The sequence below is a fragment of the Delphinus delphis genome, chromosome 9 (assembly GCF_949987515.2).
Source record: "Delphinus delphis chromosome 9, mDelDel1.2, whole genome shotgun sequence".
In the NCBI taxonomy this organism is placed as follows: Eukaryota; Metazoa; Chordata; class Mammalia; order Artiodactyla; family Delphinidae; genus Delphinus; species Delphinus delphis.
Window position 1 is genome coordinate 87301533 of NC_082691.1, and position 27830 is coordinate 87329362.

Genomic DNA, 27830 nt, shown 5'->3' on the forward strand with positions numbered 1-27830 from the left:
AGCTCAGAAGCATCTCAATGACTCTGAACACACACTAAGTTTGGACACTACTGGGTTTCTAGAACAATGAAAGGATAATAAAAATTACTGTTTAGCATACCATTCAAAGTGAAAAATCAGTGTTTTTGAAGAATTATGGCAAAACTATTTTCCACAACTGAATATAGCTATAATTTTTACAAAGATGCTCCAAATTAGGGAGTCTACTGGTACTGTCCACAAGTCACTGATGGACCCAAAACTGCCCAAGAGCTCTGACTCTTGCCTTCCACTGCTGCAATGTTCTTCCTCTGAACTGGTACTCACAGGCAGCAGACGTACCGTAATTTTCAGAAGCATTGCTTTCGTTATCTGTGTTGTCTTGAGATGGCCATAGGTTGTACATGCTGCTATTTTTGTTTCCTAATTGTAAATTATTGTTACTTTAATGTCATCCTTATAACTAAATTTGTGGTTATTTGGTTAACCAACCCTACAGTTTGTAGTAGTACATACTTACATTAATTGTATTTTTGTCTGATCATTTTCTATAATAGTCAAACTTTAAGACCTGTGTGGTCAGTGTTTCTAATAAGTAACATCCACACTGCTATTTTCAAAGAAGATGGAGATATATATACGGACACACACCCTCCAAACACTGTTGCATTGTAGACAAGTGATATGAGAGAAACAACCTGGTGAGATGACCTTAAATAAAGAGACTCAAAAAGAAGAGGTAGAGGAAGGTGCCCGTGATCTGACAGGGGGGCCTTTCAATGAATGATCACTGCTTTGGACACGGCCACATTATTTCTATGCCAGTGAGGTCCTTTACAACCTAAAATTCAAAAATTCTTCATTCATATTCATTCTGCATAGTTTCCTGCTCCATCAATGGCAAGAAAAATACTTGACATGTTTTGTCCAGCAGTAATATGAACTTGTGGCAGGTAAATGTGATTTAAATCAAATACTAAAAGTCTAATTCATTAGTTGCTTCCTTTAAAACATGAATTCTTATTTGATACAAGCATAAAACATGTTTTCCACCAAGATTCTCTTTGGGAAGGTAGATCTTATAAATTCAAAGTAGAATGACAGTATCTTTCAGTATTTTAGCACTATCAAAAATTTGATTAAAGGCTTATCTATTGTTTTGTCAAAGATAAGTGAAAGGAGTTGTAGGAGGTGAACTATCTGCAAAATAACATCATTCTAGATCTGGGAGATGTTTCTGTCACCTATATTAGAGAACAATGCATCACTGGAAACAACAGGCATTTTCATTTTCTGTATCAAAATATCTTCCATCTAAGGCACAAGGAACCAGTTACTAAATACACAGGCAACAAACTGAGTTAGGGTGAATGAATGCTCCATTGATAACTTTTAAAACGTTTCATTTAAAACACATGAATATGCTGTCCACGACACTCTGCACTTAGGTGAGTGATTCTTAGCAGAACAGCGAGGTGGTAAAGAGCATGCACTTTGGAGCCAGACTGACAAGTCACAGCTCCACCCTTGTAGAATGCAACACAAGAGCTGTCTACCATCTGCGAAAAGGGCAGGGTAACACTAAAGACCAACAAGACTCTTTGGGGGATTAAATATGATAATTCGTATAAAGCTCTTCGAATACTCTGCAACAACCTAAATGGACAAAGAATTTGAAAAAGAATAGATACAAGTATATGCATAACTGAATCACTTCACTGTACACCTGAAACTAACACATTATTGTCAATCAACTCTATTCCAATATAAAAGAAAAAGAAAGAAACAGTTCAGGCAGTGAGAGAATGAGCTTCTGTAAGCGGCCTTGACATTCCTCCTCAAAACCCTTTAAAAAAAGAGCAAAACCTAGCAAAAAATAAATATATAAATCCCCCCAAAAAAGTCTACAAATAATAAATGCTGGAGAGAGTGTGAAGAAAAAGGAACGCTCCTACACTGTTGGCGGGAATGTAAATTTGTACAGCCACTATGGAGAAGAGTACGGAGGTTCCTTAAAAAACTAAAAATACAGTTACCATATGACCTTGCATCCCATTCATGGGCATATATCTGGAGAAAATGCTAACTCCAAAAGACACATTCACGCCTATGTTCATAGCAGCACTATGTACAACAGCCAAGACATGGAATCAACCTAAATGTCCATCAACAGATGAATGCATAAAGAAGATGTGGTACACGTCTACAATGGAATATTACTCAGCCATAAAAAGGAGTGAAATAATGCCAGTTGCAGCAACATGGATGGACCTAGAGATTATCATATTAAGTAAAGTAAGTCAGACAGAGAAAGACAAATATCACATATCACTCACATATGGAATCTGAAAAAATGATACAAATGAACTTATTTCCAAAGCAGAAATAGACTCACAGAAAACAAACTTATGGTTACCAAAGGGGATAGTGGGGGCGGGGGGGGGGAGAGATAAATTAGGAGTTTGGGATTAACATACACACACTACTATATATAAAAGAGGTAATCAACAAAAACCTACTATATAGCACAGGGAACTCTACTCAATATTTTGGAATAACCTAATAGAAAAGAATCTGAAAAAGAACATAAATACATATATGTATACCAAATCACCTTGTGGTACACCTGAAACTAACACAACATTGTAAATTAACAATACTTCAATTTAAAAAAAACATGTTTTTATTATGATGACCTGATATGCATTAAAACTTTACTCAGAGCAATTAAAAAAACAACACAATAAGGACCAACAGGACTCTTTGGGGAATCAAATACAATAACTCATAAAAAGCTCTTTGAGGCTTCCCTGGTGGCGCAGTGGTTAAGAATCCACCTGCCAATGCAGGGCGCACGGGTTTGAGCCCTGGTCCAGGAAGATCCCACATGCCACGGAGCAACTAAGCCCGTGCGCCAAAACTACTGAGCCTGTGCTCTAGAGCCTGAGAGCCAAAACTACGAAGCTACGTGCCACAGCTACTGAAGCCCACATGCCTAGAGCCCATGCTCTGCAACAAGAGAAGCCACCGCAATGAGAAGCCTGCACACCGCAAGGAAGAGTAGCCCCTGCTCGCCACAACTAGAGAGAAAGCCCGTGCACAGCAACGAAGACCCAACGCAGCCAAAAATAAATTAATTAATTAAATAATTTTTTTTTAAAAGCTCTTTGAATAGTACCTGGGATAACATATGGTGAGCATTATAGGAATGCTACCCATTATTAAAATTTATTTGAACATTACTTAAACAGTAAAAAAAAAAAAGTACAAGGTGTTTGGTAAATTTTTCAAAACCATTTAAAAAAAACCCATTTTAACAAAAATTTAAATGTTTTAAAAACAAAAATCTTTTCTTCCATTAAATCAAACATTACTGAATTTTTATTACATTGCTCATCTGTTCTGTTTTTCTGTTCCTTAAGTTAAATGGGAACTGTAAAGACAATAGCTGGGCAGTGTTGGGAATGTTACTGGCTATGTAAAAAATAAAAAAAAAAAGTGTGTGTGTGTGTGTGTGTGTGTGCATACATACACACATATGGTGACACTAACTAGCCCATATAAAAATCAAACCAATAACTTTTGACCTTATCCCAATGAAATCCAATTAACTAAATTAAATAGCAAAGTACTTTAATGTCAGGACTTCCCAGGGCCTTTTTACTATGCACTGTAAACCTCCAATATGAGAAATACCGTTCATGAGGACTCCCAAACTGATTTCCTAATGGAACCTTTTTATCATGGATCATCTTGAGGGAACAAAATCACCTTAAATGGTCCATGTGCAATGCTGATTTAAAGAAAAGTCCAAACACTATTTCAATCCTGCACTTCTTGATGTGCAACTTTTCCCATCTCAGAGCAACATTTTTTTATGGGTCATTTTTGTATGTATTCTTTTTTTTTTTTTTTGCGGTATGCGGGCCTCTCACTGTTGTGGCCTCTCCCGTTGCGGAGCACAGGCTCCGGATGCACAGGCTCAGCAGCCATGGCTCACGGGCCCAGCCGCTCCGCGGCATGTGGGATCTTCCCGGACTGGGGCACGAACCCGGGTCCCCTGCATTGGCAGGCGGACTCTCAACCACTGCGCCACCAGGGAAGCCCAGGCAGGCGGATTCTTAACCATCGTGCCACCAGAGAAGTCTCTGGTCACAATTCTTTACTCTTTTCTATATTCATGTCCTTTGGTGACACTTTATAGCTTCCCTCATCATGAAAGGGTGAAGTCTATTTCCCCACCCCTTCAATCCAGGCTGTGCTTGTGACCTGCTCTGGCCAACAGACTGTGACAGACGCGATGAAGTGCCAGTTCTAAACCCAGGAGTCTCTCTTGGAACCCTACCCAGGTGCCACATCAATAAGCCCAAGCTAGCCTGCTGGAGAAGGAGAGACTACAAGTCTTCCCGGCTGAGGCCATCCTAGATCAGCCAAACCTCAGCCAACTCAGCAAGAGTGAGCCCAGCCAAGCCCAGAAGAACTGCCCAGCTGACAGCAGCCCAAATTGGTGACACACCTGCAGAATCATGAGGTAAATAAACGGTGACTGTTTGAAGCCACTAAGTTGGGGGTAGTTTCCTATACAGTAAAATTGAACTGATTCGTGCCCTTTCTCTGTACTCTCACAGCACCACAGACTTGTATCAAAGCACTTGCCACACTGTACCAGCAATGCTTGTTCACCTGTTCTCTCTCCAGCTAGCCCGTAAGTTCCCCCAAAGCAGGTATCTTGTCCCATTAATCATTATACTTAGAGCACTCAGTCTACATGACACACAAAACTTACTGAAATAATGTTAGAGTGACCTATGCATCTTAAACTGCATTCCAACTTTTGCTCTTATTTAAAACAGGACGGGATAGAGACAACATGGAAAAGGTGCACTACTACATTTATTATGTGTTTCCTGCCAAATGGCAAACACTTCAGTCTGCTTTGCTACATAAAAAGGAAGTGGATATTGCTGAGGATTGTGTTCAATTGCAGGAACAGTACAGTAATAGTTTAAGCTACAAACAGTAGCATAAGTGAGTAAGGGAGTTGTTTTTCTCGTGTAATAAGAAATCCAGACATTAGAAACCACGGCTGATACAGGTGCTAAGGACATCATGAAATAACTAGGCCCTTTTCTGTATTCCTTTCTCAGCCACCCTTAGCACTGTCCCCATGGTCTCAAGATAGCTGTCACACCTCCAGTTATCATGCCCATGTTCTGAAGAAGGTAAATAAGGGAAGAGAAGGCCTCTCCAGAGATTTCCACTCACATCTCTTTAGCCAGAATTATATATCATGCACAAGCCTGGCTGCAAAAGAGTCTGGGAAATTGAGTAGTTCTGTTTTCTCACTGCTAGAGTAAAGAAAGAGAAGGACAGCGTCTGCAATTGGTGTTTATTGAGCCAATTTATCATACCTGCCACAGACAGCTGAAGAGACAGCACAAAATCATGCACAAAACAGTGTGGTAGATTTCTACATGCAAGTATTCTAATATTTCTTTCCAATCTCCCTTAAAGTTCTAATTTGGGGGGTGGGGGGATTTACCCATCTGGTATTCTGATATCCAAGGACAAAGATTTTAGACAGTATAGGAAGGAAACGGGAATCAAGAAGAACAGGTATCATTCCCAAGTTTCTATGGGCTGGCTGTGGCCCAAGTTTTTGAATGCGTGGTCTACTGCCATTTTCCATTTTCAAAGTCTCTCTTCAAAAGTGTATTTTAAAATGCACGCGCACAGACACACATCACTGCTAGATTCAAAAAGCATCTTTTCAAGCTCCAAATTAGATCAAAAGAAAACATGCACACATTATTCTTCCAATATTTTCTCACGTTCGGAATCTTATTTCTGTTCTATTATAACTAATATGATCACACCTGTTATCATATGAGAAAAGAACAAATCAAAATGGTCACAAGAAAAATTTGTTAACTAGCCCTTATCAGTTCTTTTATAAAATGCTACACAACACAGCATACTGAGATACAATTCTGGTGGCCTGACACTATTTCTCGGAGGAGACTGATACTCCTACGCACTGTCCATTCAGATGGTGGTGACTCTGCTTATGTTAGAAGAGTGAATGGGAGAAGCAACAAGTCTGACCTTGGATATGAGCAGACTGACCGAAGGTGTGCATCTCCTCTCTCTAAGCTGATGTATAATTACCACCACCAACTGTCAGTCTCCATCCCTCCTATACCCAGCCAAACACAAGCGTTACTCTATCTGGCTAGTTATTTCAAACAAAGGTCTAATGTGTACAAACACCAATAAAAGCATTCCTATTGTCAATGTCAATAAGAGCATTCCCACTGTTAAGTAGAGAGATTCAGAACTGACTTATTTACACTTTTTGTTATAACACTCGCCCAGGAACTATGTTATAATCTGTAATCAGCTGGGTGCAGGTAAGTATGCTTCCCCCAATATGAAAGCTAAGCATCTGAGGACACGATTTAATGTTGCAAATGCAGCGTGGATATAATTCCAGGTCCAGAAGCCCTGAAACAGACATTTACTGTATGCCATCAGGAGGCCAAAAGGAGTTCATGCTTCCACAACCTTCCTGTCTTCTTACAGAATTACACAGAATCAGAGAGCCTCACTTTTCTCTACCACAACAATTTTAAGAGCTATAGAAATTTTTTTTTAAATCACTAATTATATGCTATCTACAGGAGACCTACTTCAGACCTAGGGACACATGCAGACTGAAAAGTGAGGGGATGGAAAAAGATATTCCATGCAAATGGAAATCAAAAGAAAGCTGGAGTAGCAATACTCGTATCACATAAAATAGACTTTAAAATAAAGAATGTTACAAGAGACAAGGAAGGACACTACATAATGATCAAGGGATCATTCCAAGAAGAAGATATAACAATTATAAATATATATGCACCCAACATAGGAGCACTTCAATACATAAGGCAACTGCTAACAGCTATAAAACAGGAAATCGACAGTAACACAATAGTAGTGGAGAACTCACTTCCACCAATGGACAGATCATCCAAAATGAAAATAAACAAGGAAACAGAAGCTTTAAATGATACGATAGACCAGATAGATTTAATTTATATTTATAGGACATTCCATCCAAAAACAGCAGATTACACTTTCTTCTCAAGTGTGCACGGAACATTATCCAGGATAGGTCACATCTTGGGTCACAAATCAAGCCTCAATAAATTTAAGAAAATTGAAATCATATCAAGCATCTTTTCTGACCACAACGTTATATGATTAGAAATGAATCACAGGGGAAAAAACGTAAAAAACACAAACACATGGAGGCTAAACAATACGTTACTAAATAACCAAGAGATCACCAAAGAAATCAAAGAGGAAATCAAAACATACCTAGAGACAAATGAAAATGAAAACACGACAATCCAAAACCTACAGGATGCAGCAAAAGCAGTTCTAAGAGGCAAGTTTATAGCTATACAAGCCTACCTCAAGAAACAAGAAAAATCTCAAATAAACAATCTAACTTACACATAACGGAACTAGAGAAAGAAGAACAAACAAAAACCAAAGTTAGCAGGAGGAAAGAAATCATAAAGACCAGAGCAGAAATAAATTAAATAGAAACAAAGAAAACAATAGCACAGATCAATAAAACTAAAAGCTGCTTCTTTGAGAAGATAAACAAAATTGATACACCATTAGCCAGACTCATCAAGAAAAAAGAGGGAGAGGACTCAAATCAATAAAATTAGAAATGAAAAAGGAGAAGTTACAACAGACACTGAAGAAATACAAAACAACCTAAGAGACTACTACAAGCAACTCTATGCCAATAAAATGGACAACCTGGAAGAAATGGACAAATTCTTACAAAGGCAGAACCCTCCAAGTCTGAACCAGGAAAAAATAGAAAATATGAACAGAACAATCACAAGTAATGAAATTGAGACTGTGATTAAAAATCTTCCAACAAACAAAAGTCCAGGACCAGATGGCTTCACACATGAATTCTATCAAACATTTAGAGAAGAGCTAACACCTCTCCTTCTCAAACTCTTCCAAAATATTGCAGAGGAAGAAGGAACACTCCCAAACTCATTCTATGAGGCCACCATCACCCTGATACCAAAACCAGACAAAGATACTACAAAAAAAGAAAATTACAGACCAATATCACTGATGAATATAGATGCAAAAATCCTCAACAAAATACTAGCAAACAGAATCCAACAGCACAGTAAAAGGATCAGACACCATGATCAAGTGGGGTTTATCTCAGGGATGCAAAGATTCTTCAATATATGCAAATCAATCAATGTGATACACCATATTAACAAATTGAAGAATAAAAACCATATGGTCATCTCAATACATGCAGAAAGAGCTTTTGACAAAATTCAACACCCATTTATGATAAAATCGCTCCAGAAAGTGGGCATAGAGGGAACCTACCTCAACAAAATAAAGGCCACATATGACAAACCCACAGCAAACATCATTCTCAATGGTGAAACACTGAAAGCATTTCCTCTAAGATCAGGAACAAGACAAGGATGTCCACTCTCACCACTAGTATTCAACATAGTTTTGGAAGTCCTAGCCACGGCAAGCAGAGGAGAAAAAGAAATGAAAGGAATACAAATCAGAAAAGAAGAAGTAAAACTGTCACTGTTTGCAGATGACATGATACTATACATAGAGAATCCTACAGATGCCACCAGAAAACTACTAGAGCTAATCAATGAATTTGGTAAAGTTGCAGGATACAAAATTAATGCACAGAAATCTCTTGCATTCCTATACACTAATGATGAAAAATCTGAAAGAGAGATTAAGGAAACACTCCCATTTACCACTGCAACAAAAAGAATAAAATACCTAGGAATAAACCTACCTAGGGAGACAAAAGATCTGTATGCAGAGAACTGTAAGACACTGATGAAAGAAATTAAAGATGATACCAACAGATGGAGAGATATACCATGTCCCTGGATTGGAAGAATCCATGTTGTGAAAATGACTATACCACCCAAAGCAATCTACAGATTCAATGCAATCCCTATCAAATTACCAATGGCATTTTTTACAGAACTAGAACAAAAAAATCTTAAAATCTGTATGGAGACACAAAAGACCCTGAAGAGCCAAAGCAGTCCAGTCTTGAGGGAAAAAAACAGAGCTGGAGGAATCAAACTCCCTGACTTCAGACTATACTACAAATCTACAGTAATCAAGACAATATGGTACTGGCACAAAAATGGAAACATAGAGCAATGGAACAAGACAGAAAGCCCAGAGATAAACCCACACACTTATGGTCAACTAATCTATGACAAAGGAGGCAACGATATACAATGGAGAAAAGACAGTCTCTTCATTAAGTGGTGCTGGGAAAACTGGACAGCTACATGTAGAAGAATGAAATTAGAACACTCCCTAACACCATACACAAAAATAAACTCAAAATGGATTTGAAACCTAAATGTAAGACCAGACACTATAAAACTCAGAGGAAAACATAGGAAGAACACTCTTTGACATAAATCACAGCAAGATCTTTTTTGATCCACCTCCTAGAGTAACAGAAATAAAAGCAAAAATAAACAATGGGACCTAATGAAACTTCAAAGCTTTTGCACAGCAAAGGAAACCATGAACAAGACGAAAAGACAACCCTCAGAATGGGAGAAAATATTTGCAAACGAATCAACGGACAAAGGATTAATCTCCAAAATATATAAACAGCTCATGAAGCTCAATATTAAATAAACAAACAACCCAATCCAAAAATGGGCAGAAGACCTAAATAGACATTTCACCAAAGAAGACATACAGATGGCCAAGAAGCACATGAAAAGCTGCTCAACATCACTAATTATTAGAGAAACGCAAATCAAAACTACAATGAGGTATCACCTCACACCAGTCAGAATGGGCATCATCAGAAAATCTACAAAGAAGGAATGCTGGAGAGGGTGTGGAGAAAAGGAAACCCTCTTGCACTGTTGGTGGGAATGTAAATCGTTACAACCACTATGGAGAACAGTATGGAGGTTTCTTAAAACCTAAAAATAGAATTACCATACGATCCAGCAATTCCACTACTGGGCATATACCTAGAGAAAACCATAATTCAAAAGGACACATGTACCCTAATGTTCATTGCAGCACTATTTACAATAGCCAGGTCACAGAAGCAACCTAAATGCCCATCAACAGACGAATGGATGAAGAAGATGTGGTACATATATACAATGGAATGTTACTCAGCCATGAAAAGAACGAAATTGGGTCATTTGTTGAGACGTGGATGGATCTAGAGACTGTCATAGAGAGTGAAGGAAGTCAGAAAGAGAAAAACAAGTATCGTATATTAACGCATATATGTGGAACGTAGAAAAATGGTACAGATGAACCGGTTTGCAGGGCAGAAATTGAGACACAGATGTAAAGAACAAACGTATGGACACCAAAGGGGGAAAGCAGTGGCAGGGGAATCGGTTTGGGGTGGTGGTGGTGTGCTGAATTGGGCGATTGGGATTGACATGTATACACTGATGTGTATAAAATTGATGACTAATAAGAACCTGCTGTATAAAAAAATAAATTAAATTAAATTAAAAACATAAGAAATCACTAATCATCTAAGTTCATTTGATCAAGTGATTTCAGTATTTCTCCTGGCAAACCTTCTAACAGTGAGCCTACTGGCAGGTTTGAGTTCTGCCTTCCCTGCGTTCCTGTACACGCAGAAGTCTGTTACAGATGGGCAGGAGCAGGGGAAGGGATTTGATAATTCTCAGTGAGAAAAGTGGCTTTTGAATAGAGAGTAGTTGGCATCTTGAAGAACCTTCCATTATTGGCACTCCTCAGACCCATGCCCTTGATTCCACTGTTCCTGGACTCTCTCCTTTCATCCCTTTCCCTCCCCCTACTCCCCTGGGGCTCAGGAGAATTCTGTCTACAAGACAGGAAAATCAAAGCTAATATTTAAATAGCTTGCAAATTGCCAACACTGGCTCAGATGCACAGTATATCAGATTCAGGATTCTGTTTCTTAAAGGCACACCAAGGAATGGTTTGGGTTATTTAAACTAAGTCTCACTTTTTAACACACAAAATGAGGGTCTTATCTTTCAGGGTGATTGCATCAACGGGACAATGGAAGGTCAGTTCTTGGCAGACAGCCTGGCTTCTCCCTGTGGAAGACAGTGGTTCTCCATCACAATACTACTGCCAACAGCCCCTGGCTCCTTGGCCAATCCATCAGAGCCTGGGTCCCCATTAATTTACCTAAACAACTACGCATGAACCTGAAGAATGACCATCAAGTAGGTGGATTCAAACTTCAACTCCATTTTTCTAACACTGAGTAATGTTTTGTTTTGTGAAAGTAATAAACTTACAAGACTATGTATTTATGCTGAGCATCCCTAAATATCTGCTTATAACCATTTGTGTACATCTATAAGTGTATCTTACTTTTTCTCAGCCCTACTTTTTCAAGTCCATATCACTGGGGATCAATAATAAATTACTAATTTAGCAGTTTCTAATGAATCAAAAACCCTACTAGGTTCCACAGTAAAGACAAATGAAGATTCCCTGTGGAAAAGACTATCATCACTAGCTTATCCCAGAATCTCTCCTTCCTCCTTAGATAACTCCATTTTAAGCTGGATATATAGTCAACTAAACTAAAATCCCCAGCTCGCTTCTATTTAGGCTGAGTCATAAGCAGAACTGTTGTGTGGGACTTCCAGGTAGGCTGCTTAAAGACAGCTGACCTCACCTGGCAGGGAATCTTTTCAGCCATTTTGCCTTTTTCCTTTCTCCTAATCTGCAACGTAGATACAATGGCCAGAGCTCCAGCAGCCATCGTGGAATATGAGTCCACCTTAAAGAGGGAAACCCTGTACGAGGACACAGGAGTGAAATGGTTAAGTGCCTGGGGCTCTAATGACACTGAAGCCACCGTGCCAGCCCTGGACTGCTCACTTCTAGACTTTCATTAAATAAAGAAAAACAAAACCCAAACCAAAAACTTTCCTAATTTAAGCTATTCCATTTTTATGATATCGAGAGTCAAATAAATGAGGAACAGACCTTCCTTATGCCTTGATATGTTTGCTTTTTGTACACCTCATGAATAATTTAATAAAGTCAAATGCAATGACCCAGTAGGAGCATCTTTCTCCTTTCCTTTGTGGAATCCTCTGCTTCTACACATCAGAAATTTGTTTCCTTCTGCCTCTCTCCTTTTCTGACACAGAACAGAAAGAATTAAAAAATTTAAAGCTATGCTTACCTCTAGCATCAAATCTTACCATCTCTAAGAAGCCACATTTCATGAAAACCCCACTGTCTCCTGGGTACCTTGGCAAAATTAATAAACTGCTTTTGTAATTACACTTTCATTCCATCGTTACTATTTCTCATATAAAGAAACAGCTATTCAGAGCTTCTTCTGGCATTTCTAGTTTTATTGCCGGCACTTTAGAAACTTCACTAATTAGAGTCTGAAGGGTTTTTTTTCTTGATTTAGTTTTCTAATCAGAATAGGAATTCTACATTCATCGACAGCCCTGCAGTAATACACAAGCTGTATTAGTTATATTACCTCACGCCTCAGTTTCTTCATCTGAGCAATTTAAATAAACACCTGCACCAAACACTCATTTGGCAGTCTAAGTTTCCTATTATCTGTTCATTTCTTCATTCTACAAATACTGAAGGTCTGTGCCAGACACTAGGCCAGGAATTTGGAATGGGACGGTGAACAAACAAGATACTTGGCCCTACTTTTATGGAGCTTGTGGCATACTGGAGAAGACAGACATAAATTTAAAAATCACACAAATAAGTGTATAATTAAAAAATCATAGTGCTATAGGACCACATATAGTGTGATCTTTTATTTATTTCTAGGAAGTAGTTTTTCTAATGAGTCTCTAAAGCCCTGTATTTCTCTCAAGTACCTAACTACCCTTCATATTCAGTTCTTAAGTAGGTTGTGGTTTTATTTCCTTTTAATTTCTCTAGGTTTTTTGTCAGAATTCAAGCTTCTTATCAGAATTCTCTCCACTTGCAAAACTTTATTCTAACCCCTTTAGAAATAAGAGAGATCTACTACTTGTATTGATATGGATGGAAAGAGATCCAAGTAGTATGAAAAACAAAGTTGTAAGACAATTCGGACAGTGTATTTTATAAAATGATGAGTATATGATGTATATGTACGCACACACCCTGAAATATTCTGCAAGGAATATGTGTTACCCCTGGAAAGGGGACCTGAGGAGGAGATACTTTTCCTTCTTATTTAATAGCCTTCTATAACAATTTAAGTTTTCATCGTGGGCTTGTATCATTTTTATAAGAAAATTATGCCTCAATTTCCAACAGGTATTATGCGCAAATTGGTATCATGAAAGAAAGGTTACTTACCTAGAAACTACTGGGAAAGTGACTGCCTGACCCTCTCCCACCCACAGCTCCCATTAACCTCGCTTAAATGGAGGTTTCCCACTTATCCTAATTATAAGGTATTCATTTTTCTCACTTTTTCTTTTATATAATAATGTCAGTAAGAGGTCTCAAATCTTCCTATTGTTTGTAGCTCTTCTAGCTGAAATAAAACAGTATCCACCCTTCTACACTCACCTTTCAGTCTTCTCTATTACACACCTAAGGCCTTTCTGCTCTTGACACAGTTGTGCATCTCACTACCCTTCTACAACCATGAGACAGCAAATTCAGTCATCGGAAGGGTTATCACATGATGTCTTGCAAGACCCATATAGAAACTCTGAAATCACTGCATGTTACCAGTGCAGGAAGCTCTCGCTGAGGAATGTAACACAGTCATTCTCAAGGTCATCAGTCTTAACTTGTGCAGGGCTCAACAAGGTGCTACCACGTGCACATTTAAGAGCACACGCACTGCATGGCTCTATCCAGACAGCATCGCGTATGTATTGCCAGCTGAGCTCAGGCTTGCACTACACCTCACCCTAGTGGGTCTCCTGTCTCCCACAGAAGGGAACTCTATAAATCTAACATGCAAACTCTCCTGCACTTGCTCAGCATGTGCATGGGCATGCATTCACGCACATGGTGTTCTCTTGAAAACCGTGGGCTAAAAGGAAAGCTGTTAACAGTAATCCTTACTGTAGAGGAGCAGACGGACACAAGCTGCTTTTATCATCAACTCTGTTTAGTTCTTCCTTCACACACAATGTTATACTAAGAATCGGTGCTCCCCTGGATGCTCTTTCTTACCCATTTCACCTTCTTTTCCAGCCCTCAAATTCATTCATTCAGAAGAGCTCACTGAAGAACTAACACGGGCCAGGCCCAGGGGTGGGAGGGTGAAGACGTCTTTAAAGGCCAGTGGGGAGAGAAATACAAGCAGTGAATCCATTGCAGTAGCAAACAGAACTGCCTTCAGCTTCGCAGTCCTCTGTGCCTCCAAGAGCCCCCTGTTACAGTGCAAATGCACGGGGGCAGCAGGTTCTGTCGCCCAGCCTAGTGTTCCTCAAACGTGTGGGGCGGTCCTACCGACTGAAAATATGATTACATTAACTACAGAAATAACCACAGAAATCACAGAACAGAAAACAGACTTTAAAGATTCTCACAGAGATTTGAAGACCTTCTGAGATTGTTTCCTCAGAATTCAGGTTGAGAAACTCAAGGCTAATCCATTTATTACCCCTTTAGCTTACGGTCAGTTAACTTCTTAATAGGGACTCACAAGCAAACAGGTGGGGTGAACAGGACTAACACTTCCGAAAGCAGAAGTAACCAGTGTAGAGCAGAGCAGAGTAACCGGTGACTCCCTGAGAGGAAGGGGAAGTGTCAGGGAAGGAAGGGGTCCTGACGGAAGAGAATGGAGAGGCCCAGACAAAGTCCTGTAAGTTGGTACAATTTACAGCAACATGTCTCAAATGCCTTCGACTCAGCTTCATTTCTAGAAATGTCTGAAATATTCACAAGTGTGCATAAAGATTTAGGGAAAAAATTTTTCATCACAGAGTTTATAATATTGAAAAATGAAAAGCAACTTAAATACTCAAGTTGTCACAGAGGACAGCTAAAATAAGCAACAGATGACCCATACAACAGAGGGATGGAAGTTGGTTTTAGGCTATGTTTTTTTCTCTGGACGAAGGAAAAGAAGAGAAGAAATATTTAAATTCCTTTAAGGTTTAGTTCTTGGTGAACAGATTCAAGAATAAGGACAGTTACACAACCATTTTCTCATAATGTTCCAAACTGTACCAGCTCTCCTCCAAAACAAAGAAATAGAAACAAAATCCTGGCATTTTCACAAGCTACAGGTGCATCCACCCACAAGGCCAATACAGATGAGATAATATGTATTAATTTTTTAAAGAGGAGGGAAAAACTTTTAAATTATGAACGTTAAAACCCTATTTATTCTTGGTGTCTCTGAAATTCTTCTGCCATTTGTTAAGCGAGTCAATGTTCATTTTTTTATTCACTCAAATATTTACTGACAGCCATCTCCTAAGACAAGGTACTAGTAGCTGAGGGAAATACTTAAAAAGAAATTTAAGTAGTTATATGATTCCAGTCCTCATAATCCAGAGGGATGTGATAGTCATATGGAAAAAGTCCCTAGGGGGCTTCCCTAGTGGCGCAGTGGTTGGGAGTCTGCCTGCCGATGCAGGGGACACGGGTTCGTGCCCCGGTCCGGGAGGATCCCACATGCCGCGGAGTGGCTGGGCCCATGAGCCATGGCTGCTGAGCCTGCGCGTCTGGAGCCTGTGCTCCGCAACGGGAGAGGCCACAACAGTGAGAGGCCCGCGTACAGCAAAAAAAAAGTCCCTAGAAGAGCAGAGGCTCTACGGATTCCACGTTTACAGAAGAACACAATTCCATCAAAGCAAGAGTTAAAACCATTGCGAGGCTAGTGGAGACTTGGACTCCTCAACAGCAAATACGACTAGGAAGCAATGATTTATATCAATTGATTATACAATAAAAACCAGTCAAGGAGGAAGTAAAGTTAGAGGCTACTGTCTTCATTTTACCTATAAGGAATGGTATGCTTAACCAACATTATACATTTGCTTATTGTCCCACAGGTAGTAAGTGCTATAACCAAATCAGCCCAGGTCTCATGCTCCAAATCCAGGGCTGTAAGGCCTTAGGTCTTGAGATTTTAAAATACTGTAGTGTTTTCAATACTAAGCAATAGATGGTACCTCTGTAAGTACTTGATAAATTCATGGTTTTCTTTGACCATGGAGGTATCATATTTATTTAAGTCACCTAACAATGAACTGCAATACTCAAGCAAAAATAAGATCCAATGCAGATGGAACACCTATCTCAAGTTTTAATTTCCTTTCATCGATTTTGTACCCAAACTCAGATGTTAATAATAACTGTGACAATGGTTCTCTCAAGTGCTGGCAATGCGTATAAAGCTACTCAGGTGAACAGAAAAGTCATTCTTAATTTAGGTGTTAAAAAATCTCAGATATGAAATGGAGAAAGATTTCAAAAGTGGCAAAGAGATCACCTATCCATTTCAAAGACATGTTTATCTTTTTGTATTTCAAAGGAAAGGCCTTTTGAAAGAGCTGGCATAGAAATATGCATGTGAATAGAAGCACATTGAAAAGTCTTAGCTTTCAGGTATAATGGCTCTCCCTTAGAAAATACTGTGCAGGATTCCTGAATATCTAAGGCACATTTCATATGCTGCCAAGTACACCAAGGGCCCTGCAGTATCATGTATGTCCAGCTTTATTTGATGACTCATTAACATTTTTCTGCATTATGCCCCTAAACCCTACGACTACTTAAAAGTTTCACTCCTCAACTGCAGAAATGCATTCATTCGTGTGGTACTAAAAAATACCAGAATTTTTTTTTTTAAATACAAATAAGACAAAGTGCAGGGGCGGGGGAGGTGGAATGGGGAAGAAAAGATAATTATGGAATACCCAGTAAAGGCAATTTGATAGTCTTCTTTTAGAAATACTCATGAAAATCTGTGCCTGAAAACTGCTGGTATTTGGTAGCCAATCTTTTCCCCATGACTCTCCTGAGAAATGTTCTTAGAAAGATCCCACAAAGGGGTGATGATAAAATGCATTTCATCAAATGACTTCTTGGTCCGGCATGGAGTCTCTCTCTCATCTTCAGTGTGGATCGCAACTCCTTTTCTTCCAAAGCCTATCTCATTTACTCCGTCTTAATCACACTGTGCCTTCTGCCTAGTGTAAGTCCTTCCAAACTAGACCCGTAAGCAAGAGTGCAGCCATCCACGAGGGACAAAGCATACAGTATTCTGCTGGTTTCCATAAAGGCAGACCCTGGAGATTTAGAGAGCTGAGGTACACAAAAGCATTATAAAGAACAGCATATTCACCCCACAGGAAAGAAGTTCTTGTGAAACCCCTGTGATCTGAACATACCTCGAGGGAAAGAGACTGGATCTCTACTTCTAAAAAAGGTCTTTGCTGAAAAGACAAATGTGAAACATAAGTGTAATCTGGGGTAAGAAATGTGAATTAGGCCCTGAAATGAATCCTTTTCCCAGCACACATTCATAGAAATTACAGAGCAAAGAAAGCCAGCCATAACCAGGCTGAGTTTGAATTGCAGCTTATTGCTCAGTGTGACCCAAATGGAACCAGGCTAAATAAATCCATCAGCGGCCAGATGTAAATGGCCGTGTGCTAGGCTTATTTCCAACAGGCATTCTCTCTGCCTGGTGAAAGCCCTCTCTCCAACTGGAGGACAAGTTATTAAGAAACTGTTTGTCATCTTAGATCGGATGGATCATTTGCTTCCCTCAATTCGTTTTCTCATCATTTACTCATTACACGCCTCCTCCTGATGGAAGGAGACATTTATTAGCTTCTGCATTTATTGCATTGGCAAACAGAAACATTCTGCTGCATTTCCTGGGGGGTTCACTCATTTATCTATTGGATAAGAGACTGAGGTTTTCTACAGGGCAGAAAAATTAAAATATCAGTCAGGTTGACAGCTGGGAAAATGAGGGGCTCTCTGCTTTCTTGAGCTTTTGGTTTAGTGAGAAGCCACAATGTTATTTCACCAAACTACCACTTCACATGTAACTAAATAAACTCATATTCCCAACGAATCCTACACATGGTAAAATACACCATTGAAAGTACCTGAGATGCAAGGCTAATTGTTATTTTAAATAGAAAATGTAACAAAATGCTTTCCAAGATCCATTTCTATAAGGAGTTAAGGAGCTAGGGGGAGAACACTGTCTTACTAAACCAATGAAAACAGAGCTAGAATCACAGAATTTAAAGTTGTAAGGGACCTTACAGGTCATGGAATCCTTTTGCAAGAATCTTCTCTGCAACATCCCTGACAAGCAATCACTCTCATTCTGCCTAAAGCACTGATGGTGACAGGGAGACTGGCATACCCCACAAGGCAGCTTATTTAGAACTGAAGGCTTCTGCTTGACAGTGGTCACTTTCCAAGGGTGACCTGACTGCTTGTGACCTTGGGCAAGCCACTCAACTTCTCTGGGTCTCAGGGTCCTTGTTTTAAAAATTAGGATACTCTGATGTTTAAAGAATTAGAGTTGGAGGAGGGGAAGGTCATCTAGAGGCTAGACTACCTCAACTCAGCCAAAAGACGATTTGGTCCAGCGGTCCTGGGATACCTCACTGTCTTCTGAGGTGGCCACTCCATGGCAGAGCTGCCACCCTGTCTACAATTCTCTATGCTGAGACGCAGGTTATTCCCATCTGGATACTGGAGCTCGTTTAGACTACAGCTGTCTTCAGTTTCTTTTCAGTTCTTCCTTCAATTCTTTTCTCCTCCTTCCTCTTTGGCTTCACTCCCCTTGAACCAACATTTGTTATACACCTTTCATTCGTGACAAAGCAGAAGCAATACTGCAAAGGAGCATTCTGTTGAGGCTGCCAGCCACTGACACAACTCCTCAAGCAGCTGGCCTATGCCAGCCCTGCCCTCATCTTCTGATTCTCTCATACCAACTTTCTGGGATTTAGCTCTCAGTTCAACAAAGCACGAACAGCCTAGTATTGTGCAAGCGCTAATTATACAAAGAAAAATCGATATTTAGTCTTTTGCACACTTAGAGTTTGTATATCAGAGAACTCCAGCTTTCCTGATATAATATTACTCGAGTCCCACTGAATCATCCTGGGGATAAGAAAGAGTACAAACACTAGCAAGAATATCACTTTTACAATCAGGAACGTCTCTTAGCTAAGTGTTCATAAAGCCATTTTTTTTCTATATAGCTCTTAAATCTGATCTGAGAGCACCCTGGGCAGCCATACTGTTCTGTATACATGGACATTTAGTTCAACAACGATCAGAGTTCAGCCGCTGCCCTGGAGCCTCAGTTTACCACCTAGAAGAGATCCTCATTCGTTACCATGAGTGTCTTAGTCACAGTTGGCGAACTCAATGGAAGTGATGCAGCGATGTACTTGATAACTTCACTAAAAGCCCCTTAAATGTTCAACCAAAGCTTAGAAACCAGTGAAACATAGCAATATAACTTTCCAATGATTAATTCATGTGCTCCCTCCCAGTATAGTTAATGTCAACCTAAAGCCAGAGGACAAGTCATTAAAAAATAAAAATTGTACCTCAGTTATAATGACCTAGCTGCTACAGTTTCCTTCATTTGTCTTATCTTCTATGTAACCAGCTTAGATAAAAAGCAATATAGAGGTGATTCACAGGTTAACAATTCCTACAGATTCTATTACACAACATGGGATGATAAATAAGATTTTTCAATTTGGTTTCATCACTTACTTTATCCAAGTGAAAGTCTTTCTGAAGACACCCTTATCTCAAAAAGATAAATTCTTTTGAACGCTTCACTGTATGTAAGAAACTAGAGGAGAGGGAAATAATCCTTGCATTTACGTATCTGTTATAGTCTACTGGCTCCTTAAGAAAAGGGAACCATGTCCATGAATCTTGGCACCTAGAACTCAACATGTGTTGACTAAAGTGGGGAGGTGGGGAACAGCAGCAATGTGTCGCAAGTTGAAACAAAGACAAAGCTTATTTTCTCTTGATTCTGGTACTATCTGACCGTACTGAAAAAGATACCAATTTCAAAAGATGAGTGGCAATGTGATAAACCTCAATTTCAAACTACAGTAATGACTCGATAACTGAAAGATTTTAAAAATAACGTAAAAAGTTCTGAAAACTCTCATATTATCCTGCAGCTCATCCTGTTCAGAACACTGTTTTCAAATACAATGTCAGCAATATCTCTATTAATTACAAGGATGTATTCAACCATATACCTCTGTTATTAAAACTGCATTTTCTATAATCAGAAATGTTAAGACAGACAGCTAAAATGAGCTGTAATTTATCAGATAAAGAGGGTTATGGTACAAAGATACTCTTAAAATTATGCCAAATGTATTGGAAAGCAAATCATGTAACTGAGTGTCCTGAGAAACATTTACAGGGAGGGTAAAAAAGAGAGTGATAACCCGTGCTAAGAATGAGAAATGAACATGTGTCCCAAAGCTCCAGAATAGTCACTTTAACATTTACAGTCATGCCCAACCGCTGCAGCTTCAGCTTACTGTCCACAGTAGAGAAAACTTCGGGGACTCCAACCTTTTTCTGTTTTAATGATGGGGAGGAAGTGAGAGGGCAGTGGGGTGCCAGGAACATAAAAGTGGGGAGGGAAAGGTGAGAGAAGGAGAAAAAGAAAAAACAACCCCAAAGTGGAGACTCGGTACAAAGACAACAGGTGCAAAGAGTAGCTATTAGGCCTTTTATGTTTGGCTCAGTGAAAACAGAGAAGGGAACATGGAGGTGGTGAAAACAGATCTGTCCACCCTGTGCACAGGCTAAATGTGGTTAGAGGAGGACTTTTTGCCCAACTAATATTATAAACAGGTGTCGAGTCAAGCAGCCTATTTAGCCTCTTTGCGTCTAATGCAATCCCATCCCAAGTCCAACCTCCCAGGAGTCCATGCAGGACAAAGGGTGAGATTGCGGGCTTAGCTTCCAGGGATCAAATCCTGGCTCTCCCCCTTACTCTCTCTGTGACCTGGGATAAAGTACACACCATTACTCTGCCTCACTCTCGTCTATAAAATGAGGATAACCGTCCTGAACAGCTAGAAAGGTTAAATGAAGTAAGGCATGTAAAGTGCATGGCAGAGGACTGGCAAATGGTAGGCTCACGATAAATGTGGCCATTCTACCTTTCAAAGAGCTAAGTAGGATTATTCATGCTGACTTGGAATGCAAGCTCGGGGGAGGTCTAAGGAGAAAAGTACAAGGTCACAGGGAGACTCAGGCACATTTTCACTTGACACGGAATTTTGTAAAAGTACTTCAATATTCATCTACCCGATCCACAGCGCCTATTTACTATTCCTCTAGAACAAGGATTAGAATCACTCTTGAAATCAGAGTGCCATTTGAACTCAACATAGAACTGATCTGCTAACAAAATACAGACCAAAATAAGCACTGTCTGCCAGACTTGGCAAGACAGATACTGTAGTACTTGAAAAGCAAACCTGGCACTTTCTGAAAAGATAGTGCAGGATACACTAGAGCAATAAACGGCATGGAATCAAGGCAAGAGATTTGGGCAACTGGTGCTCAACAGTACCTGCCAGAGGGCTCTTCCCCATACATGGCGCAGCCTGGCGCTCGGTGCCTGCTCAAGTGGCACTTGATCAGAGCCCTTCCTACGTAAAACAGCATCTCCACCCCCCCCCACGCTATCATTTTCTCTCCCCTTATTATGAGTTATTTTTCTTCATATAACTCACCACTACTTGACATGAAATATATTCGTTATTCAGTGTTATATTAACAGAGTGCTAACTTTATGAAAACAGGATTTTTTTTCCTGTTTTCCGCTGTTAAATCTGCAGAGTCTAAAATGGAGCCTTCCACATAGTTCACTCTAAATAAATATCAAATGAATGACTGAGCCTGGTAAACAGCTCGTGGTGACAAAGAAGAGAAAACGTTCAAGCAAAAATTCTCAATTGTTATTAAGAAGGGTACTAAATTGCTTGTTTTAAAAAAATAATGAGAACTATACAGCATAAAGAATATCCACCAACACATTCCTTTTGTATGTGGATAAACTTTTAAGAGCTGTAATTTTCTCAAAAGAAAAATGTTTTTTTCTGTATAATGGGATGATCCAGAAGGTATATTATATAAAATAGGCTATGGGAAATTTTTTTAACTGCCCTATGGGTGTTCAAGGTGGTGAGTTAGCAGGTATTTTACCATATTTTGTACCACAGAGAAAAAGAGAAAGAAAAAACAATTAACAATGGATACTTATACCTTTATCTTTAAACTGTCGCATATTCAAATAAAAAGACATTCATCCACAACTGAGAAACTAGGTTTAATCCTTATAATGCCCATAATTTATAACAACTGGATACTTTAGTCATTAAAATATACTATGATTCAAGGGACTAAAAATATAAGAACTACATATATAAAAGATAATTTAAGGGGACTAACCAATATTAGTTGGTTGTTTTTGTTTGTTTGTTTGTTTGTTTTTTGTGGTACGTGGGCCTCTCACTGTTGTGGCCTCTCCCGTTGCGGAGCACAGGCTCCAGACGCGCAGGCTCAGCAGCCATGGCTCACAGGCCCAGCCGCTCCGCGGCATGTGGGAGCTTCCCGGACCAGGGCACAAACCAGTGTCCCCTGCATTGGCAGGCGGACTCTCAACCACTGTGCCACCAGGGAAGCCCTAGTTGGGTTTTTGGGTTGTTTTTTGAGACAGAAACAGTAAACAGAACAGGAAGTTGTGGGAAATATATGAAAATGAATTTACATGAGAAACATATTAGAGTTTCATACATATAAATCTTTTTGAAAGGTTACTGGCTTGGTAATTTTGTGTTTTAGACTTAAGTCTTTAAGTTTTATGAAAATTCTCAGATTGCCTTTTGAGGAGTCTAGTCAAAAAAGGTACACTTTTAAAGAAGATAACACAGTCTACTGTGATTGTCTTCTGAGCTGGCCGACAATATGGTGAGACTCTTCGTTTTACAATTAAAAGGACTTCAGTGATTTTGCTCTTTGGTGAGTACTTTTAATAGATCCTTGCATAAACCGCACAAAATGATGAGACGGGCCAGAATTAAGCCTGACCTAGTACATTTTTCTGTAGAAATGAAACCTACAATATTGATATCAACACCCCCTATCACCTTCCTGCAGCCATGACCCCACCAGTGATGGTTTCTGCCACTCATGAATACAATCCAAAGTTAAACTCGTTTTTCAAGAAAAGACCCTTCTAATCAGGAATGTTATTCCCCGTGAAATCCACCATTAGACGAGGGTGTCTGTCAAGGAAACGCCCCTCTGTGATTCCTCGCTGCATGTCTCCTTGCTCTTGCCCCATCACGACCCTGTGACCTGTCCTCACTCATGTTTTCATGCTCTCTCCTCCTTGTCATCCATTCCATTTTATGGGTAATAGGCAGAGGGTTTAAAAAAAAAAACCCAAAAACCCCCCACTAGTTCTGTACTTATTAAATAAAAAACTCTGCAAGACTGACCCTAAAATCACAATGCAGAAATAAATCCTTGTTCTACATTAATATCCTAAGTCAGAGACTTCCAACAGAAGATTAAAATGAAAAGCCAACACTAAAAAACAACAACAAGAACCAACCTAGACATGAGCTGTATAGAATTTCCTCCAGATTCTACAGCCTCCTCTGGACCTATGCTCCCCATACCCCAGCAACTTCCTTAAAGCTGCTACCCCCAAACTTCACCACCAGTCTCTGGAATCTGATTTCTTTGCCTTTGTGTGCCCAGTCTTGAGGAGCTGGACTCCAACATTATAATATCACAGGGTTTAATAAATAAGCCATTTTTAACCTGGAAAAGTGAAAGTTCAACCAGCTTTGGGTTTCTGTTGCTGCTTTAATTTCCCTCCCATCAGCTGGGCTTATATTCATTCAACTCAATGGACAAAGATTCACCCCAGCCTCTCTCAAGAGATGGAGGATGACAGAAAAACATAAGTGCACAAGTGCGCGAAAGTATCCAGATGACTATCTACTATCTCTGATACATATAGGTTGCCAAATTTGAATGGAAATACATACAAGAGAAATCCCTTTTTACCAGATAAAATGAAGTACATTAAAGAGCTCTGAAAATCAAAAAGATAATGTAGACCCAAATTGTAGCTTTTTAAAAAATTATGTCTATTTTACAAAACTGACCTACAATTGAGCCAGTGATTCTATTTCTTCCGGCAAAATTCAATATAACATTTCAACATGACAAAATAATAGATATTTTTTCTAGGGTTTTTTTTCCCCCAACAAGTTACCTCAAACAGTGTATAATTATCAATCTCCTAGACGCTGGAGACTAATGATGATGATACCTGATGTTATCCTAATTTAATATCCATGTAAATTCACATATAATATTTTATTTCCTCTCCACACCCTCAGGAAACATGTTTTGAAAGCCAATTTACAGATGAGGGCTCTGAGGGTCAAACAGGTTACTTGGTATTTCCAAGGACAAAGAACTGGTACGTAGGAGGTCTAACATTTGAATCCATATCCACTTGTCTTTAATGCCATTATATTTACCTTGAGGTCCTTTGGTGGAGGGGTCCCAAGGCTTTGATGCATTCCAGAATCATCTAAGCTCATCTCCCTAACATTCTGAGGTCTGGGGTTATTCTTAAATATCGCAGGTAATGACCAGAAGACAAGCATTTGTGGGTATATGAAAATGAGCAACTGGAACAAACTAGCAACTTAGCTGTCCTTTCCTCTGATAGAACAATCAGGTGAGTTCTACTGAAAATTTCTTTCATTTGGTATAGCAATTAATGTTAAGACTACTGCATGCCTGCTTTGTACCATGATATCAACACAGCTAGTGAAATTTTATTGCTTGTTTGATTAAGTTTCATAAAGCCTAAGGAATGGTTCCCAAGTATTCATTATATTTCAGTCACCTCTGCAATAGCTGGGATGGCCACCCCAACACAAATCACTTCTAGGAACCTAAATAAACAAATACTCATTCACTAACTTAGAACCTATTTGATGAGATAATTACAAGGACTAGGTAGACAATGCCACCACTCCCTTCCCCAACTACATAAAACCAATTTTTAAACCTCCAGGTTTCTGTTTCCTCATCTGAAAAAGTACACTTTTGTGCTAGATGATTATTAAAGTTCCAAGAAGCACTTTCTGCTCGTGGACGCCGCCAAGTAAGCATCGTTGACGTCTCCCCCACCCACCCTCCACTGTCGTCATGTCTAAGTCAGAGTCACCCAAAGAGCCCGAACAGCTGCGGAAGCTCTTCATCAGAGGTTTGAGCTCCGAAACAACCGATGAGAGCCTGAGAGCCATTGTGAGCAGCCGGGAGCGTGCACAGACTGTGTGGTGATGAGGGATCCAAACACCAAACGCTCCAGAGGCTTCGGGTTTGTCACATATGCCACTGTGGAGGAGGTGGATGCGGCCATGAAGGCAAGGCCACACAAGGTGGATGGAAGAGTTGGGGAACCAAAGAGGGCTGTCTCAAGAGAAGATTCTCAAAGGCCTGGTGCCCACTCAACTGTGAAAAAGATTTTTGTTGGTGGCATTAAAGAAGACACTGAAGAACATCATCTAAGAGATTACTTTGAACAGTAGGGGAAAATTGAAGTGATTGAAATCGTGACTGACCCAGGCAGTGGCAAAAAGAGAGGCTTTGCTTTCGTAACCTTTGATGACCATGACTCTGTAGACAAGGTTGTCATTCAGAAATACCACACTGTGAATGGCTACAACTGTGACGTAAAGAAAGCCCTACCTCAGCAAGAGATGGCTAGTGCCTCATCCAGCCAAAGAGGTCGAAGTGGTTCTGGGAACTTTGGTGGTGGTCGTGGAGGTAGTTTTGGTGGGAATGACAACTTTGGTCGTGGAGGAAACTTCAGTGGTCGAGGTGGCTTTGGTGGCAGCCGCGGTGGTGGTGGATATGGTGGCAGTGGGGATGGCTATAATGGATTTGGTAATGATGGAAGCAATTTTGGAGGTGGTGGAAGCTACAATGATTTTGGCAGTTACAACAATCAATCTTCAAATTTTGGACCCATGAAACGAGGAAACTTTGGAGGCAGAAGTTCTGGCCCCCATGGTGGTGGCGGTCAATACTCTGCCAAACCCCGAAACCAAGGTGGCTGTGGTGGTTCCAGCAGCAGCAGTAGCTGTGGCAGTGGCAGAAGGTTTTTGATTACTGCCAGGAAACAAAGCTTCGCAGGAGAGGAGAGCCAGAGAAGTGACAGGGAAGCTACAGGTTACAACAGATTTGTGAGCTCAGCCAAGCACAGCGCTGGCAGGGCCTGGCTGCTACACAGAAGACATGTTTTAGACAATACTCATGTGTATGGGCAAAAAAAACTGGAGGACTGTATTTGTGACTAATTGTGTAACAGGTTATTTTAGTTTCTGTTCTGTGGAAAGTGTAAAGCATTCCAACAAAGGGTTTTAATGTAGACTTTTTTGCACCCATGCTGTTGATTGCTAAATGTAATAGTCTGATCATGACGCTGAATAAATGTGTCTTTAAAAAAAAAAAGTTCCAAGAAGCAGTAAACTTCTATGTGTCTATAAAATATTCCATTTCACTAACATAGCATCCAGGTATTAATACTGGTTTTAATCGTCAGTCAACACAGGCTTTAAAACATCAGCAATCTTGTCCTCCTGCCTGGCAAGGCTTAAAACCCAGGATTTCATCAGAATCACTGTTTCCATCTGGCAACATGTAGAGTAACATTCATTCAGAAACTATCTTTTGCATAATTACTCTTAAATAGCTAGGGTATAACTGACAGTTCTGTAAATGTAGTTACTTTATGTAACTTGTGCCTCTATTTAGCACAATATACTTATCCTTTTGTCTTTCTGGCATTATTCTTTTGGGAACTGAGTTCACGGTCAAATCCAAATGATATAATATAATTTTTTAATGTACCCACCAGAGAAATGGCAGTCTCTGCCTTTAATTACATGCTATTGAATTTTAACAAACAGGTCTAGGAATGTCTGCCAAATTTCTACAATCTAGAGCAACTACATCATGAGAGAAAAGACGGTTTACAATTTATTATGTATTATTTTTCTGGAACTACAGAAATATTCACTGTAGTTCTAGTTAAATTTTCATTTTAACAATAGCTAGATAAACAGAAACACAGACCTTCTCAGCACATGGACTGCCTACCCAAGGATCTTAACTCTCAGCCTTGAACTACTCTTCTCTCACTTCTATTTTCACTCTCCACCTCACATCACTTACAGTCTGTCTAGGCAAGGTAGAGACTACATTATGATTAAATTCTAGAAATGCTAATATTAAGAAGAAATGACAGGCAAGGAGGAGGGATGAGATAGCAGAGGTAAACCGTGCCTGCGTTAGTCACTCCATGGATCACAGGACCTACTGTGCACAATACCGGGGCACGGAGTACGTGCTCAATATCCCCTAAACAGGGGATGTCTAACACGGGGCAGAGCAATGTACAGAGAGACAGCAAGCTTGGGGATTTCCTAGTGAATAACACTGAAGCAGTAGAGGGAAAACCATCATGGAGGTTAAATGCAGGAATGGCTTAAGGGTAGCTGACTGAGTGTTAAACTTCTGAGATTTAATTACTTGGGTTAATTCAGAGGCAGAGCCTAGGCAAGCCCCTGAATTGAAGTTCAAATAGCTGTAAGATAGGAGCAACACCTCTGGCCTTAAACTAGAGAAAGGAAATTGACAGTTAACTCATATTTGTGTGACAATAACCTAAATTTGCAGAA

At 39.7% G+C, this 27830-nt stretch overlaps 1 protein-coding gene and 1 pseudogene across 2 annotated transcripts in view; one reads left to right on the forward strand and one right to left on the reverse strand.

Moving 5' to 3' along the window:
* Positions 1-27830, reverse strand: part of CHCHD3 (coiled-coil-helix-coiled-coil-helix domain containing 3) — a 287919-nt gene that overhangs the window by 64967 nt on the left and 195122 nt on the right. The gene's annotated exons all lie outside the window — the stretch shown is intronic.
* Positions 25294-26530, forward strand: LOC132430768 (heterogeneous nuclear ribonucleoprotein A1-like; annotated as a pseudogene).